Below are 12,823 nucleotides of genomic sequence, written 5' to 3'. Positions count from 1 at the left end.
AGAAGACACACAGATGTCCAACAAATACATGAAAAGGTACTCGACATCACTAATCATCAAGGAAATGCAAATCAAAACCACAGCGAGGTATCATCTCACACCAGTTGTAAGGGCTATTAGCAAAAGGAAATAATAAGCATTGGCAAGGATGTAGAGAAAAGGGAACTCTTGTGTACTATTGGTGGAAGTGTGAACTAGTAGAGCCACTATGTACCAGTTTGGTACGATATGGAGGTTCTTTTTTAAAAAATTCAAAATAGGACAATCATACAACCCAGCAATCCCACTTCTGATGATTTAGCCAAAGAAAATAAAAACATTAACTCAAAAAGATATCTGTACCTCCATGTTAATTGCAGCATTATTTACGTTAACTAAGATATGGATCTGTCAGCTCCACCTTCTGCCCCACACCAGCTGTGGGCACCAGGGTCCCGCATTTCATTGTTAGGAGGCACTGGCCCTGTGAGCCCACAATGTCAGGCCCCAGTGGGGACTTAGGCATGCCAGTGGAGGCAGGTGAGGATGACAGCTTTGGTGCTGCCATCAACTCCATGTTGGACCAGATCAACTCCTGTCTGGACCACCTGGAGGAGAAGAACGACCACCTCCAAGCCTGCCTCCAGAAGCTGCTTGAGTCCAACTGGTAGAGACACCTTGAGTTCCAGCAGAAGCCTGGGGAGGCCCCTAGTGATGCCAGTCCTTAGGCTCTTAGAGCCCCCAACCAGCCCCAACCCTGCCTCCCTGGATTAGGCTCTGACCTGGGCACTTACCAGCTGGCTTAGATACCTTCTCAAGGTCTGGCTGACAGGTCCCCTGGTGGACCTGCCCACCTGGGTCCTCCCCTTGACATGCCTAGGCCAGCCCCAAACACCTGGGGCTGCCTGCCTGGCCTGCCTGCCCAATTGCAGGGCACCCCCCACACTGCCCAGGCCTGGAGTGCCCACATTAAATGGTTCTCACAACAACAACAACAACAAACCAACAAAAAACAATAGCTATGACATGGAAACAGCTTAAGCATTCATCGACGGATGAATGGATAGAGAAAATATAGTAAATGTGTACAATAGGAATTATTAAGTTATAAAAAAAAGAAGGAAATACTGCTATCTGTGACAAGATGGATAAAACTTGAGGGCACTATGCTAAGTGAAATAAGTCAGGGAAAGAGAAATATTGTGTGATCTCATGTATATGTGGAATGTAAAAAAACCAAACTCATATAAACAAATTTTTGGTTGATAGAGGCAAGATTTAGGGGCTGGTGGAAAAGGGTGAAAGTGGTTAAAAGGTACAAATTTCCAGTAAGATAAAAAAGTTCTTGGGATATAACACATAATAGCATGGTGACTATACTTTTTTTTTTTTAATTTTTTTTTTAATGTTTATTTATTTTTGAGACAGAGAGAGACAGAGCATGAATGGGGGAAGGGCAGAGAGAGAGGGAGACAGAATCGGAAGCAGGCTCCAGGCTCTGAGCCATCAGCCCAGAGCCCGATGCGGGGCTCGAACTCACAGACCGTGAGATCGTGACCTGAGCTGAAGTCGGACGCTTAACCGACTGAGCCACCCAGGCGCCCCATGTTGACTATACTTAATAATACTATATTGTATACTTCAAAGTTACTGACAGTGGATAAAAGTTCTTATCACACACACAAAAATTGTAATAATATGAGGTGATGGATGTGCTAATTAAACTTATTGTGGTAATCATTGTGTGATATATGTATACTAAATTATCATGCTGTATACTTTAAATTTACACAATGTTATAGGTCAATTATATCTCAATAAAACTGGGGGAAAATTAATACAATTCAACATAGTTACCACATAAAGAAGAAAATCACAGGATCATCTCAATAGATGCAGAAAAGGTATTGATAAAATTGAATTCTCATTCATGACAAATACTCTCAGCAAACTAGGAATAGAAGGGTACTACCTGAACCTGATGAAGGACATTTAGGAAAAACCTATACACAGCATCATATTTAGTGGTGAAAGACTTAATGTATTCTCCTAAAATCAGGAGAAGGCAAAGATGTATACTCTCACCATTTTTACCTAAAAAAGGCCCACATACATAAAATAAAGGTCTACATATTGGGATGGAAAAAGTTAAACTGTCATTATTTGCATATGACAGATCATATACACAGAAAATCCTAAGGAATCTACAAAAGAGTTACTAGAACTAATAAGTGAATTTAGTAGGTTCCAGCATATAAGATCAGTATATAAAAATCAATCGTATTTTTATATTCTGCCAATAAACAATTGGAAAACAATGGCATTTGTGATAGCATCAAATATAAGAAATATTTAGGAATATATATAACCAGCATAATACCTATACAGTGAATAATACGAAATATTGCTGACAAATTAAATAAGACCTAAATAAACACAGAGATACAGCATGATCGTGGCAGGAAGATTTAATATTGACCATCTATTGAGTCAATTTTTGCTAAATTTGCAGATTTAAAGCAACCCTAACAAAAATCCCAGCAGGATTTTTTTTGTTTCGTTTTTAAAGAGATCAATATACTCTTTTAAACACATGACTTCATTTTTAATCCAGAAAATTCTGGTGTATCTCCTTGGCTCTGAACTGGAAACAGCCCACAGATATTCAAGTAAGCCTGGTTTACAACTGAATTCTTTCCGTGATGACCACACATCGATTTGGGGCATTTTTTTTCTCTTTGGAAGGAGAAAACAAACTGATCAATTTCATTTGGTTTCTGGACCTCTGTGTCTTCAAGTGGCCTAAACAATCAATGTTCTATTTCCTTCTTGACAAATCCTCCAAGGGGTATTTAAGTCCAAATATAATAATATTTTCACTAAAATATTTTTTTAAAGCAAACTCAGCATGAGTTGGTTTTGTCAAACCAGTTTATTGTTCAGACATTTCCGACAATTTACCCTGGAATTTTCAAAACTGTCCTTGTTAGTAATGAAATAGGAACGAGTGAAATATGTAGCACCTGTGTGGTGTAATTTGAGAAGTGAGGCAGGATGTTCCTGCCCCTGTCTTCCTTGTTTCTCAACAGTCTTATTAAAACATGATATATTGTGGTATTTTGTGCTATGGTAAATAGAGCACAGAAACTGAAATAAAACTCCCTGTTCTGCCCTTGAGTGACCTGTGTCACTGGCCTCATGACACTTAACTTTTCTGGGCCTAGGTTTTTTTATTTGAAACAAAAGTACCTTCCTTTTTTTTTTTTTTTTTTTAAGTTTATTTATTTATTTTAAGAGAGAGAGTGTGTGTATGCAAGTGAGGCAGGGGCAGGGGTCGGAGGAGAGAATCTGAAGCAGGATCTGTGCTGAAAGCATAGAGTCAGATGTGGGGCTTGAACTCGTGAACCGGGAGCTCATGACCTGAGCCAAAGGCAGACGCTTAACCAACTGAGCCACCCAGGTGCCCCCAAAACAAAAGTACCATCTAACTTCTGAAATCTTTTCCTTCTATAATCATCAAGTACCTCAAATAATCTCGGAATAGCTCTCCCCCCCTCTCCCCCCTCCCCCCCTCCCCCGCTGCCTTTCAGCTGAACACTGAGGGCTGGAATCAGAATCCCTATGAGGGCTGGAATCAGAATCCCTACGTTTAGTCAGAAGGAAATCATCAGATACTGTAAAGGAAATGGGGTCCTTAACATCGAGTGACACCCCCGGTGCATGGAACGAGGATGGGAGCAGTGAAAAACATGCTGGAACAGAAAGTGAATAAGGAGTGACAAAGCCAAAGACAATGGACCCAAAGTTAGAAAACTGCATAAAACAACTAGGAAACACAGGCTGAAGAGACATTTCATCCAGCTAATCCTAGCGGAGACCATACCTGTAAGGGGTAGGGGGCAACTATGTTGTTCCAAATATTTAACACCAAACAGACAGAAAGTACTCTGTTACTTGAAGGCAAAGGCAATTCATACCTTATTAACTTATTTTTACCTCCAATATCTAATAATACTATATAGTAGTTCTTAAAATCAAGGACAGACAGAGACCAGTCTTGAAGGTTCCTTCAGTAGACAAACCAGTTTAGTCAGGTAGGCAAAGCTTAATTTAGCTTATTTTGCAAGGCTAACTTAACCTGGATCATTCCTTGCTGGTGCTTCTGGAAATGCTAAGCAAAACTTGAACTGTTTCCCATGGTTGATGTGAGGTAACCACTGAAAATTTTAATATTGTAACCAATCACTATGAAGAATAAACAGTCACTGCTTTCTCCCTATGTAAGCTGTTTTATAACAATATACCACTCAGCTTCATTCCATGTTCTGGTCCAAATGCTCCTGGTTTGCAAATTGTCCTGTTTGGTGTGTGCATAATAAATTTGTGCTAATTATTACTACAGTGATTCTTTGGTTCTACTTTGACTATTTTGAACCTTTGACACAGTACTATAATAGATATGTAGATTTTGGCAAGAATTGGTAAAAATATGATGATGATGATGATGATGATGATGTGATGGTGGTGTCCTTGCCTAACCAGAAACCCCAGTTCAGTTCAAGTTCCTCTCAAGAACTGTAAGAGGTTCGCATGCTCACCACCACCACCGCCACTGCCACCACTGTGACTGCCACCCTCACCACCACCAAAATACGTATCTACATTTCTTTCATTTAAGATTTTCGAACTCCTAGAGTCACTGAATGGAATACGTTGATAATATCAGGACAAAAAACAAAGAAAAGGAACTGGTACTGTGGAAAATATATGTAATCAGCTTGCAAACACTGTCCATCCAGGTTCCTGATCATCCAAATAAGGCCCCTTTCAATGGCCTTTCTCTCTGACCACGGGCCAGTACCCACATAATAGTTTCTCTCTTGAACCATGCTTCCTAATGATCCCCTAGTTTTTTGGACTTTGGAGTTCCTCAAGCCCTTTTTTGGTCTTTATTTCCTTCTTCCATCATTTTCTGCCCACCAAAGTCCTTTTTCCTTGCAGAAGAGTTTTTAGTTTATTTCACAGAAACTTTTTGGCCAATTAGTCAAAATTTCAAAAGCTTAAAGTTCCCATCAAACCAGAGGGGGGGGCGGAAGAAAAAAAGATTAGTTATCTACTAAATTAATGTTTATCAATACAAATATTTTTATGCTAGGTCCTGTGTTAAGTGTTATCTCATAAATGATCACACTTAATATATTGAGAAATAGTATCATATATTGTTGAGTTTGGGCTCTGTACATGGACTTGGGTTTGAGTAATGGTTACTCCATTTACTAGTTGAGAATGACCTTTGGGAAACTACTGAAGTCTCTGATTCCAAGTTCTTTATCTGAATAATGGAGATAATATTAGTACCTACTTCAGAGGGTTTTTACAAAGATTAAATAAATCAATGAAAAATAAGTACTACTGAGAACTTATTATATGGCCAACACAGAGAAAGTGTAATCTTTAAAATCTAGACAAATGCGGATGAGCAAACAAAAGCCTGTGGTCAAACAGATAAGATTTTCATTAAATAAATAAAATATTAAATTATTAAACTTTAAAGTTCATTAGGTAGAACAAGGGATTCATGAGGACCTGAGAGAGTTTTCATGAAGGACCTCGATTAATCCTTTGAACAATTAATCAAATCTCTACAGAAGGTACTGAAAAATTAAAGGGCCATACTAGATGATTTTGAAGGTTCCTTCCAATTTGGATCTACCTGACTCTGACTCAAGGTTGTGATTTAAGTTTTTTTGGTGTCCTTGAGGATGGATGTGGAGAACAGAAAAAAAAACTCTTGTTGTAACTTTATATTTTTTAATTTTATTTTTCTATTTACAAACCTAGTACATTTTAATAATCATTTTTATAAGGACCTTTAAAAAATTTAGCCTGTTATAAATTGGCCATGCACAACTCTTAGGTTCCTTTTGGTAAATAATGATAGCCATCAATGATTAGAGGTAGGTGAGGGATAACTACTTTCCCTCAACCTCAATAATGGGTTATTATAAAAGCAAGAATCTTAGATGAAATTTTTACATTCAAATTTTTTTTTTATTTTTAATTAAAAATTTTTATTTTTTTATTTTATTTTTTAATATGAAAATTATTGTCCAATTGGTTTCCATACAACACCCAGTGCTCCTCCCAACAGGTGCCCTCCTGATTGCCCATCACCCACACTCCCCTCCCTCCCACTTGCCATCAACCCTCAGTTTATTCTCAGTTTTTAAGAGTCTCTTATGGTTTGGCTCTCTCCCTAACTTTTTTTTTTTCTTCCCCTCCCCCATGGAGAGTGTTATGCTAAGTGAAATAAGTCATACAGAGAAAGACAGATACCACATGTTTTCACTCTTATGTGGATCCTGAGAAACTTATCAAATATTTGTTTTAAAAAACATTCATTAGAAAGCAGATACCGGGGCACCTGGGTGGCTCAGTCAGTTAAGCTTACAACTTGGGCTCAGCTCATGATTTCACAGTTAGTTTGAGCCCCACTTCAAGCTCTGTGCTGACAGCTCAGAGCAGGGAGCGTGCTTTGGATTCTGTGTCTCCCTCTCTCTTTGCCCCTCCCCTGCTCGCACTGTGTCTCACTCTCTCAAAAATAAATAAAAACATTAAAAAGTTTAAAAAAGGGGCACCTGGGTGGCTCAGTCAGTTGAGCGTCCGACTTTGGCTCAGGTCATGATCTCATGGTTTGGGGGTTCGAGCCCCGCATTGGGCTCTGTGCTGACAGCTCAGAGCCTGGAGCCTGCTTGGATTATGTGTGTGTGTCTGTCTCTCTACTCCTCCCCCGCTCATGCTCTGTCTCTCTCTGTCAAAAATAAATAAACATTAAAATTTTTTTCTTAAAAATTAAAAAAAAAGAGAAAGCAGATACCAAGTAGTTCATATAACTTTGTTTTATAAATTTGACGAAGTCTCAGTTTTCTATCCTATTAGATGATATAACAACATCCTTCATGAAAAGTTCACTTGAGGCAGACATAACAGTATTCTAAAAGTAGATCATTTAATTTATCATCAGAATTAGTCAACCAGAAATCTTTCTTACCAAGGCTGGATTAGAAGACACTTAAGAGATCAAGCACCATCCTTGAGGTGCTTGGGTTCTCAAAGATGCTTATACTTTATTCTGTCAAAATCATTTCCAAAATATTTCAGCCAGATCATACAATTTGAATATATATTTAACCAAAAAGATATTTCTAATATTCATTTAGCTAATTAACAAGTCACTAATTTCACCCACTAAAACTCACTTCTGGCATTTATTACACTAATTAACCAAGGCAAGGCTCTAATGATGATCAATGATAAAATTAGAAAAGTGCTGGTAGCAGCTGCCTCTATTGTCTGAACTTCCTCTTTAGAATTCAAGCTGACCACCATTAGGGCATGGATTTCAGATTAGGATAACTGCCTAACTAGGGAGTAATAAGTGATAAAGAGAAAATCTTAAAAGCAGCCAGAGAAAAAGACACATTGCAAAGATAATGACTATACATGTTTATCAGAAAGGATATATGCCAGAAAAAAAAAAATGAGATTTCTAAAGTGCTAAAAGAAGAACAATGTCAACCTAAGGTTTCTATATCTGGTGAAAAATATTTTCTAAAAATAGTAAAAAAAAAAAAATAATAAAACAGGAGAAAAAAAACATATCATCATTCAATACAGGCAGAAAAATATTAGGCAAAACTCAATACCTATTCATGATAAAAACTTTGAGTTGATCAGGACAAGAGGAGACATCTTGTCTTCTGTTATAGACATCTATAAAATGTCCTATTATAGGACATCCAGATGTCCTGTTATAGACATCTATAAAAACAAAACAAAAAACCTCAAAAACACAGGGGAGGTCTTTAAAGATAGTGACACAAGAGACTCCTGAACTTCCCTCCTCCCATGACACATGGAATGAACAGCTACACAGGAGCATCACACATCCCCACCCCAGCTATACATCTGGGACCCATACAGAGAAAAGAACCAAAAACACTTAACTCCCAGTTTCTCCCTGGACAGGGCCTAATCCTATACTTTCCAAAACACTGCCTGGAGTTCTGGCTTCCAACTAGCCTAATTACAATTTTCTCTTTGGGACACTGATGGATCTTGGCTCACCCTCAACTACTAGGAGCCACTAAGAACTAAGAAGTCAACTTGAACAATCACAAAAGTTTGAGAAACAACCAGGAGCCCAGGCCAGGATGGTTGACAAGGCTTATCTCCTATAAGACCACTCTCTCAAGACTAAAGAGAAAGGACTCTAAGAATACCACTACAGAAAATCACCATATCACAAAGGAAGGGAACAAAAGAAGAAAGTAACAAAGGATTTACAGAAAACAAATGGCAATAAGTCCAAACCTATAAATAATTACTTTAAACATAAATGGACTAAATTCTCCAATCAAAAGACACAGGGTGCCTGCATGTATAAGAAAAATAAGACCCAACTGTATGCTGCATATATACTCATAAAAGGGCCAATACAACAAGAGAATATAATATTTGTAAATAATTATGAATCCAACATAAGAGCATCTAAATATACTAAGCAAATACTAACAGAGCTAGAGGGAGAAACAGCAAAACAAAAAGAGTAGGAAACTTTAATACTCCACTTACATCAATGGATAGATCATCCAGACAAGAAATCAATAAGAAAACATTGGACTTAAGTGACATGTTACACCAGATGAACTAATAGACATTTATAGAACATTTCAACCAAAAGCAGAATTCCATCTTCTCAAGTACACAAGGGACATTCTCCAGAATAGATCATATGTTTATGATCTACAACATCTTAATAAATTTAAGTAGTCAATAAATTTAAGATTTAACAAAAAACAAGTCTTAGTAAATTTGAAAAGATGAAAATCATATCAAGCATCTTTTCTGACCTCTGACCACAATGTTATAAAACTAGAGATCAAATACAAGAAAACTGGAAAATCCACAAATACATTTAGATTAAACAATATAGTATTGAAAAACAATGGGTTAAAGAAAATAGCAAAAGAAAAGCTAGTAAGATCTTGAGACAAATGAAAATGGAAATAAAACATACAAGAATTTATGGGATGCAGCAAAAGCAATTCTAAAAGGGGAGTTCATAGCAATAAAAGCCTGCTTTGAGAAATAAGAAAGATCACAAATGAAGTCTCTCCCTGTATACCTCAAAGAACTAGAAAAATAATAATAATAAAAGCTCAAAGATAGAAGGAAGGAAAATAGCAAAGATCAGAGAGTAAATTAATGAAATAGAGACTAAAAAGACAATAAGAAAGATCACTAAAACTAAGAGCTGGTTTTTTGAAAAGATAAAACAGACAAACTTTTAGCTAGACTCAACAAAAAGAGAGGAGGATGCAAATAAATAGATTCAGAAATGAAAAAGGAGACCTTACAACTGATGTCACAAAAATACAAAGGATCATGAGACTACTATGAACAGTTATATGTCAGTGAACAAGAAAATCTAGAAGGAATGGATACATTTTTAGAAGCATAAACCTGCCAAGATTGAATCATGCAGGAAAATAAAATCTAAACAGATTGATTACCGGTAAGGAGATTGAATCAGTAATTAGAAACCTGTCAACACACAAAAGTCCATGACCAGTTTCACTGGTGAATTCTACCACACATTTAAAGAATTAATACCAATCCTTCTCAAACTTTTCCAAAAAATAGAAGAGGAAAGAAAACTTCCAAACTCATTTTACAAGGCCATCATTACTCTGATATCAAAATCATACAAGGACACTACAAGAAAAGAAAAATAAAGGCCAATATCCCTCATAAACACAGATGCAAAGTCCTCAACAAAATATTAGCAAGTCAAATTCAATAATACATTAAAAGGATCACATACCGTGACCAAGTGGATTTTTACTCTAGAGATTCCAGGATGGCTCAACACGTGCAAAATCAATGTAATATATCAAATTAACAAAATAAAGGGGAAAGGTACAATCTTCCAATTAGAAGATAAATAAGTAGTAGGGATGTAATGTAGAACATGAGGAGTATGGCTAACCTTGCTGTATGATATATAAGAACGTTTCAAGAGAGTAAGTCTGGAGAGTTCTCATCACAAAAAAGAAAATTTTTTCCCTTTTTTCTTTCTTTTCTATTTATTGTGTCTATATAAGAAAACAGATGCTAGCTGAACCTACTATGGTAAACATTTCACAATACATGTAACTCAAACTATCACACTATGCCTTAAACTTGTACAGTGATGTGTATCAATTATTTCTGAATAAAACTTGAAAAATCATATGATAATCTCAGTAGATGCAGAAAAAGTATTTGATAAAATTTAACATTGATTCATGAAAAAACCTCACAACAATCTGGGTATAGAGGAAACATACCCCAACATTAATAAAGGACATAAATGACAAGTCCACAGCCAACATCATCTCAAGGTGAAAAGCTGAAAGCTTTTCCTCTAAGATCAGAAACAAGGCAAGGATGTCCATTATCTCCACTTTTATTGAACATCAGAAGTCCTAGCCAGAACAATTAGTCAAGAAAAAGAAATAAAAAGCATCCAAACTGTAAAGGAAAAAGTAAAACTGTCACTATTCAGATAATATGATATTATATAAAACACTCTAAGGACACCACCAAAAAATTGATAGAACTAAACAACGCATTCAGTAAAGTTGAAGGATATGAAATGAATATACAAATTTCAGTTGTGTTCCTATACATGAATAACAAACTATCAGAAAGAGCAACTAAGAAATCAATCTCATTTATAACTGCATCAAAGGTATAAAATACCTAGGAATAGGGGCGCCTGGGTGACTCACTCAGTTAAGCGTCCAACTTCGGCTCAGGTCATGATCTCACTGCTTGAGTTCGAGCCCCACATCGGGCTCTATGCTGACAGCTCAGAGCCTGGAGCCTGCTTCAGATTCTGTCTCCCTCACTCTCTGCCCTCCCCTGCCCCCAAAAAATAAATATTAAAAAAATTTTTTAAAGAAGTAAAATCATAAAAATAAATTCTTAAAAAAAATACCTAGGAAAAAATTTAACCAAGGAGGTGAAAGACCTTGGTAAACTTGGTACACTGAAAACTGTAAGACATTGATGAAAGAAATTAAAGATGATAAAAATAAATGGAAAAATATTCTGTGCTCCAAGGATCAGAAAAACTTACATTGTTAAAATGTCCATGGTATCCAAAGCAATCTGCATTCAATGCAATTCCTATGAAAATTCTAATGGCATTTTTTTTTACAGTAATAGAACAATCTAAAATTTGTCTGAAGCCACAAAAGACTACCAATAGCACAATCTTGAGGAATAATAAAATAAAAACAACAAAAACAAAGCTGGAGGCAGCATGTTCCCAGATTTCAAACTATATTACAAAGCCAGAGTAATCAAAATAATTTGGTATTGGCATAGAAACAGACCCATAGATCAATGGAAAAGAACAGAGCCCAGAAATAAACCCATACATACATGGTCAATTAATTTATGACAAAGGAACCAATGGAGACCAGTGGAGAAACAATAGTCTTTTCAATAGATGGTTCTGGGAAAACTGAACGGCCACATGCAAAAGAATGAAATTGGACCACTGTCTTATACCACTCACAAAAATTAACTTAAATGGATTAAAGAATTAAAAATAAGGACTGAAATCACAAAACATCTAGACAAAACATAGGAGGTAAGCTCCTTGACATAGGTCTTGGGAATGCGTTTTTGGATTTGACCCCAAAAGCAACAAAAGCAAAAAAAAAAACAAGTGGGACTACATCAAATCAAATAGCTTCTGTACAGTAAAGGTTAACTATGAAAAAAAGGAAAAGACAATCTATGGTATGGAATGGGAGAAAATATTTGCAAATCATCTATCTAATAATGGGTTAATATTTAAACTACATGAAGAACTCACGCAACTCGATTGCAAAAAAAAAAAAAAAATCTTTTTTTTTTTAAGTTTATTTATTTATTTTGAGGGAAAGAGACAGACAGACAGACAGTATGAGTGGGAAAGGGGCAGAGAGAGAGGGAGGCAGAAAATCCCAAGTAGGATCTGCACGTCAGCCCTGAGCCTGATGAGGGGTTCAAACCCACAAAACCGTGAGATCATGACCTGAGCCAAAATCAAGAGTCAGATGCTTAACCAACTAAACCACCCAGGCATCCCAAAACAATCTGATTTTAAAAATGGGCAGAGGATGTGAATAGACATTTTCTTAAAGAAGACATACAGATGTCCAACAGGTATATGAAAAGGATGCTCAACATCACTAATTCTCAGGGAAAGGCAAATCAAAACCATAATGACAGGGATGCCAATAGAGTGGCTATTATCAAAAAGACAAAAAATAACAAGTATTCTCAAAGATGTGGAAGAAGGGAACCCTTTTGTACTGCTGGTGGGAATATAAATTGGTACAGACACTGAAAAAAACATCTGGAGTTTCCTCAAAAAATTCAAACTAGAATTATATTATCTACCAATCCCACCTGTGGGTATTTATTCAAAGGAAAATCAATCACCATCTCAGAAAGATATCTGCACCTCTATGTTCATTGCAGCATTATTTCCAATATCCAAGACACTGAAACAATCTAAGAGTTCATTAATGGATGAATTAATGAAGAAAATCTGTATATACATACAATGGAATATTATGAGAATATTAGTTTTTCAGATATCCATTCTCCTAAAAAGGATCCATAGATTCAGAGCAATACATATCAAAATATCTGTAGTTTTCTTTACAAGTTGACAAACCGAATCTAAAATTTATATGAAAATAGAAAGGACATGAAATAGCAAAATTCACTCTGGAAAGAA

General features: G+C 36.3%; 1 pseudogene; it reads left to right on the top strand.

Annotated features, from left to right (window-relative positions):
• Nucleotides 1–476: 476 nt before the first annotated feature.
• LOC125930079 (bublin coiled-coil protein-like) lies at nucleotides 477–707 on the top strand (annotated as a pseudogene).
• The last annotated feature ends 12,116 nt before the right edge of the window (nucleotides 708–12,823 follow it).

This window comes from Panthera uncia, chromosome A2 (genome assembly GCF_023721935.1).
Source record: "Panthera uncia isolate 11264 chromosome A2, Puncia_PCG_1.0, whole genome shotgun sequence".
NCBI classification, from domain to species: Eukaryota; Metazoa; Chordata; class Mammalia; order Carnivora; family Felidae; genus Panthera; species Panthera uncia.
The sequence above is the reverse complement of the archived record's forward strand: the minus strand, read 5'-3'. Positions and strand labels throughout refer to the sequence as shown.